The sequence below is a fragment of the Lissotriton helveticus genome, chromosome 12 (assembly GCF_964261635.1).
Source record: "Lissotriton helveticus chromosome 12, aLisHel1.1, whole genome shotgun sequence".
NCBI classification, from domain to species: Eukaryota; Metazoa; Chordata; class Amphibia; order Caudata; family Salamandridae; genus Lissotriton; species Lissotriton helveticus.
Window position 1 is genome coordinate 28281284 of NC_136073.1, and position 6322 is coordinate 28287605.

Here is a 6322-nt window from a genome sequence, read left to right on the forward strand (position 1 = left end):
ATCGAGACTAGGCACCCTTGGTATTCATGAGATACAGAGACAAGAGTTGCAGGGGTTAGAAGAGGCATGGGGTGGCATCTCCACGAGGTACCCTTGGTATTCTGCAGCCTGAGGTGGACCCATAAGAAAACTTTAGGCCCCTGCACTCACTGCTTCTAAGACACCCACCACTCCACAGAGGAAACGCACCCCCACGGTCTCCGCCCCCTCGCCCGACACAAAAACTACAGAAGCTCTGAAGTGCATCCTCCTCAACGGGCGCTCCCTGCACAAACACTCCATAGAGATCTGGGACCTCCTCAACACCCTCTCGCCAGACAGCACCTTCTCCACAGAAACCTGGAGCAACGCCTCCTCGGCCCTCGACATCACCACCCCTGACGGATAGAAGATCCGGAGGAAGAATCGCCCAGGAGGACTCACCATATCGCACAAGAGCTCCCTCCGACTCTCCACCTCGAGCGACCCCTCCTCCACCACAGAACACCTTTACTTCCAGATCCCGACCAGCCCTAGAACCACCTTGCACAGTACCCTCGCATACAGACCCCCAGGACCTCGCACTTCGTTTGCCACGACCATCGCCGACCTCATCGCACCCCATGTCATCACCTCCATGCACTACATGCTCATCGGAGACCTAAACTTCCACCTCGACAACCCCAGCGACCCCAAATCCACCACCCTCCTGGACAACCTCGCCAAATCCACCACCCTCCTGGACAACCTCGCCAACATCAGACTGACACATCTCATCACCGCCCCTACCCACAAGGCAGGACACACCTTTGACCCCATTTTCACAAGTGGGAACAACATCCACTTCAGCCACACCACGCAACCCCCATGGACAGGCCACCACTGCGTACACTTCCTCGTCAACAAACCCACACAGCCCAAACCTGCACCCCGCCCTCCATGAAGAAACTGGAGCAAAGTCACAGAGGAGCAACTCAACTCCACCCTCAACCGCGCTGCCCCGAACACCTCAACCAACGCCAACATCACAGCCAACAAACTCCACGGATGGATCACCAACTGCGCAGAGGAGCACGCGCTCCTAAGCAACCCGACAAACAGTGCCCCAGAAAGGCTGCCTGGTTCACCACCGACCTCCAAGAATCCAGACGCACCTGCAGACATCTCAAGAATAACTGGAGAAACAGCAAAACCTCAGAAGCCCGCACTGCCAACAAGAACGCCTAGACAGAATACCACCAGCACATCAGATCCACCAAAAGGACCTTCATCCAGAACAAGATCCTCGCAAAGTCCAGCAACTCCAAGGAGCTCTTCAGCATCATCCAAGAATTCACCAAACCCCCCAGCGAATCCACGGACATCACCCCCTCCCAGGACCTCTGCAACAAGCTCAGCTCCTACTTCCATCTTAAAATCAAGGGCCTTTACAACAACTTCACAGACCAGACACCGGACTCCGAAACCACCCTCTCCTCCAGCAACAGCCAGCCCAAGATCTCCTACTGGACCCCAGCCACCACTGAAGACATCCACTTAGGAGCCCCCAAGGACCCTTGCCCCCCCACACATCTTCCACAGAGCTGCCGCCATGCCCCGGAACTGCGACGCACCATCAACGCCACCTTTGAAACCGGCATCTTTCCCCACAATTGGAAATGCGCATAGGTCAGACCCCTACTCAAGAAGCCCTCAGCAGATCCCACGGACCTCAAGAACTACCGGCCCATCTCCCTCCTTCCCTTCATGGCCAAAGTCACAGAGAAGACCGTCAACGCCCAACTAATAAAATTAATCGAAGAAAACTCCATCCTCGACCGCTCCCAATCCGGATTTCGCAGCAACCACAGCACCGAGACTGCGCTACTCGCCGCCACAGACTACATCCGCACCCTCCTCGACCAAGGACACACCGCAGCCCTGATCCTACTCGACCTCTCTGCAGCGTTCGACACCATCTTCTACTGCACACTCGCCGCCAGACTCTCCGACGCCGGCATACTGGGAACCACCCTCGACTGGCTCCGCTCCTTCCTCACCTGCAGAACCCAAAGAATCAGACTGCCACCCTTCCTCCCAGAAACTACGGAAATCAACTGCGGAGTACCCCAAGGATTGTTGCTCAACCCCACGCTCTTCAACATCTACATGGACCCCCTCGCTGCCATCGTCAGACAGCATAGACTCAGCATAGTATCCTACGCCGAAGACACCCAGCTCATCTTCTCCCTCACCAAGGACCCCATCACCACCAGACTCAGCTTCCAGGAAAGAACGAAGGACGTCGCAGCCTGGAAGAGCAGCAGCTGCCTGAAGCTCAACTCGGAGAAGACAGAGGTCCTCATACCCTCCCCCTCTGCATGGGACAAGACCTGGTGGCCCACCGCACTCTGCAGTGACCACACCCGAAACCTCAGAATTGTACTCAACGTCTCCCTCTCCATGACCCGACAGGTCCGCGTCTTTGCCTCCAACTGCTTCAACACCCTCCGCAATACCTTCAAATGGAACCCCCTCCCCCGAGTCAAGGAAGACCATCACCCAAGCACTCATAACCAGCAGACTGGACTACGGGAACGCCCTCTACAGCCGGGATCAACAAGTCTCTGCTCCGCAAACTCCAGACCATACAGAACACCGCAGCCAGAATCGTCCTCGGCATCCCTCGACACGAACACATCACCTGTAGAACCTCCACTGGCTCCACATAGAAAAGAGAATCACCTTCAAGATTCTCACCCACACCTACAAATGCCCCCACAACACCGGACCCCCAATATCTCAATGACAGAATCTCCTTCCATGTACCCAAGAGGAACCTTCGTTCCACTGACCTCACCGAACGCCCACGCATCCGTAGAGCAAGAACCGGTGGAAGAACCTTCTCCTACATTGCAGAATGGACATGGAACGAGCTGCCGAACGATATCAGGTGCGCCCCCACCCTGCACGTCTCCAGGAAGACCCTCAAGAACTGGCTCTTTGACTGACCTGAGCTGCTCCCCACCTCCCCCAGCGCCTTGAGACCCTCAAGGGTGAGTAGCGCGCTTACAATTCCTTAATTGATTGAAAAGTTGTCACAGTTGTGTCCTCGGTGCAGCGGTGGGTTTACAAACTGTCCAGCATTTTACCAGCATGGCTGGTATTTTTATGTGGGACGGTAAAAAGTTGGGAATCTAAACAGCAGTCAGTGGTTCGCGTTGGAAATACAAACTCAAAACAGCAAAGAACGAATTGCTTCAAAGATACCTTGAAAAGATGCAACTATTTATGAACTTGAGACAGCAAACAGCGACCGAGACGTCACAAGTGCGGAGGCTTTTACACACAACCCCACTCATGTGACACCTCCCGCCTGGACCCACAGCATCAGAAGAGAGGTCTCTGGGAGAGCGCCCCCAGCACGCACCTACCTGTGGCGCCCCATCCTGCGGATCAGCAGGTGCAGCGGGGGGGGGGGGGGGTCCGCGGAGTCCTTCGGGGGCCGGGGTACCCCCACACCAGCGAGGGGCGGCGGTGAGCCCCGCCCGGGCGCAGACACCATCCACCCGCAGCCTGTGGACTCCGGAAGAGCCGGGACACCCCGTCCCGGGGGCTGGCGTCCGGGGGCTCCTCTCCGGCGAGTGTGGGTTTTTTATCTTGTCAAAACTGAGTTTCAGACCTGAAGCCGGTGGGGATTAAAATAGGAGTTTCCAACAAGCAGGAAACGGATCCTGGCGGCCCGGAAAGGCGCAGCGCGGCAGGTGTGTGCTTCCAGGGCTGGCCCAGGTCAAGGGGAGGGCTGGGGAGTCCCCTGGGGTGTGAGGGGAGGAGAGAAGGGCTGGGGAGGCTCCTGGGGCGGGGAGGAGAGGAGGGCTGGAGAGTCTCCTGGGGGCTGCGGAAGGAGAGGGGCTTCCCTTGGGGTGCCCGGGTGGAGGTGGTAACGCGGGTAGGTGCCGGGGAGCAGCCCTCTGGTGGAGCTAGGCTGAGAGGCGTGTGCCACAGTGCTACGAGGGGAGCTCCTGTGCAGTAGGCGCTAAGCTGAGAGGGACGTTCCACAGTGCTAGGAGAGATTCTCCTGGAGTAGGCGCTAGGCTAAGAGGGCTATTCCACAGTATCAAGAGGGAATCTTGTGTTGAGAGGCACTACACTGAGAAGGGTGTTCCAGAGTGCTACAAGAGAATCTCCTGTGGAGTAGGCGCTAGGCTGAGAGCGATATTCCACAGCGCCAAGAGAATCTTGTGTAGAGGAGGCACTACGCTGAGGGGCGTGCCACAGTGCGCCGAGCGGCTCTCCTGTGTAGGAGGCGCTAGGTTGAGAGGGAGGCACAGGCAGGTGACTCTGTCCTGTGGAGGAGGCGCTAGGTTGAGAGGCAGGCACAGTGCTCCGAGCGGCTCTCCTGTGGAGGAGGCGCTAGGCTGAGAGGCAGGCAGGTGACTCTCCTGTGCGTGCGCTGCTCCTCCTCCGGTCTATTTGCAGACCCGAGGGCAGCAGGGGGCAGTGCCAGCGCCCTGCCCCTTTCCCTAAGCAGGGATTAGTCTCCTGTAGCCCCCCTCCCTCTGCCACCAGAGGGCCTGGACCTCTGCCCTGTGGGAGGGGCGGGCAGCCCTCCCGCCCCCAGTGGCACACACTGAGCCCTTTATTGTCACACGGCGCTGGGAGGCCGAGGGCGTGCGTGACCGGGCAGGATTACAACTGGGCTGTGACTGTGCGTGTTTCTTAGTGCCTCACACTGTGGGGTGGGGCTCGCGTGCAGGGGGGCTGCTTCCTGCACCCACCAGGGCCGGGTAATCTGCGGACTGTACTCCCAGAGAGCCGTCTGCCTTCTTGGGACTGGGTGTGGCCATATTTAGGTCACGCACCAGAGCGCTGTGTATTCTGGGAGTTGCAGTTCCACAAAACACTCAATGGAAGTTGTAACTTTTCAAATGCTTGGAGTTGTAGTCCTCGTGATTATTTACACTGGGAGTTGAAGTTCTTTGGGGACGGTGTTTAGTTGGAGGTGTAGTACATAAAAACTTTGCATGCTGGGATTTATAGTTCCGTGTAAATGACATGCTTGAGGTACAGGCCATAACATATCAATTAAGGGTCCTCTTTAAGAAGGATTAGTCAAACAGCATTTTGTAGGATACCAACGCAAGCATCCGCTGGGCACTTGTACAATTCATATTTTGCACAGTACATTAAATATATAACATGTCACTGAATAATATGGGAGAAGCAATATTCAGTGCATGCGAAGATAAGATCAAACATGGCAGTGTGTACAGCAATGTTAGGAAAAGAACAATATATCCAAATGGCATCAAAATTCGGTGGGCAAGGTACCAAATGCATCGATGTGAACGAGTTCAGAAATGTTATATTTGAAGCCCATTGTATGACGCCAATGTTTCGACCTTATAGAGCTCAAGCAGCGAGGCGTCAACAGGGCAACACAATTTCCAGCATCAGAGTAAGTTGCAAATATGATGCACAAAACATCAGGTAAAATAAAATAATATAGCACATCATTGGTTAGTACTTTTCAAAAACGTGTTCAGTGGTGAACGAGAGAAAACATGAACCTTCAGCACACAGTAAGCAGACTGAGGCACTCGAGAGAGCAAGCGACCAACAAACCTGCGACTGAGGTGAATCCAGGTAGGTGGATCTAGGTAGGTGAATCTAGGTAGGTGAATCCAGGTAGGTGAATCCAGGGAGGTGAATCCAGGTAGGTGAATCTAGGTAGGTGAATCCAGGGAGGTGAATCCAGGTAGGTGGATCTAGGTAGGTGAATCTAGGTAGGTGAATCCAGGTAGGTGAATCCAGGGAGGTGAATCCAGGTAGGTGAATCTAGGTAGGTGAATCCAGGGAGGTGAATCCAGGTAGGTGAATCTAGGTAGGTGAATCCAGGTAGGTGAATCCAGGGAGGTGAATCCAGGTAGGTGGATCTAGGTAGGTGAATCTAGGTAGGTGAATCCAGGTAGGTGAATCCAGGGAGGTGAATCCAGGTAGGTGAATCTAGGTAGGTGAATCCAGATAGGTGATCCAGGTAGGTGAATCCAGGGAGGTGATCCAGGTAGGTGAATCCAGGTAGGTGAATCCAGGTAGGTGAATCCAGGTAGGTGAACCTAGGTAGATGAACCTAGGTAGGTGAATCTAGGTAGGCGAACAAGGTTGGGGAATCTAGGTAGGTGAATCCAGGTAGGTGAATCTAGGTAGGTGAATCCAGGCAGGTGAAACCAGATAGGTGAATCCAGGTAGGTGATCCAGGTAGGTGAATCCAGGGAGGTGAATCCAGGGAGGTGAATCCAGGGAGGTGAATCCAGGTAGGTGATCCAGGTAGGTGAATCCGGGTAGGTGAATTCAGGTAGGTGAG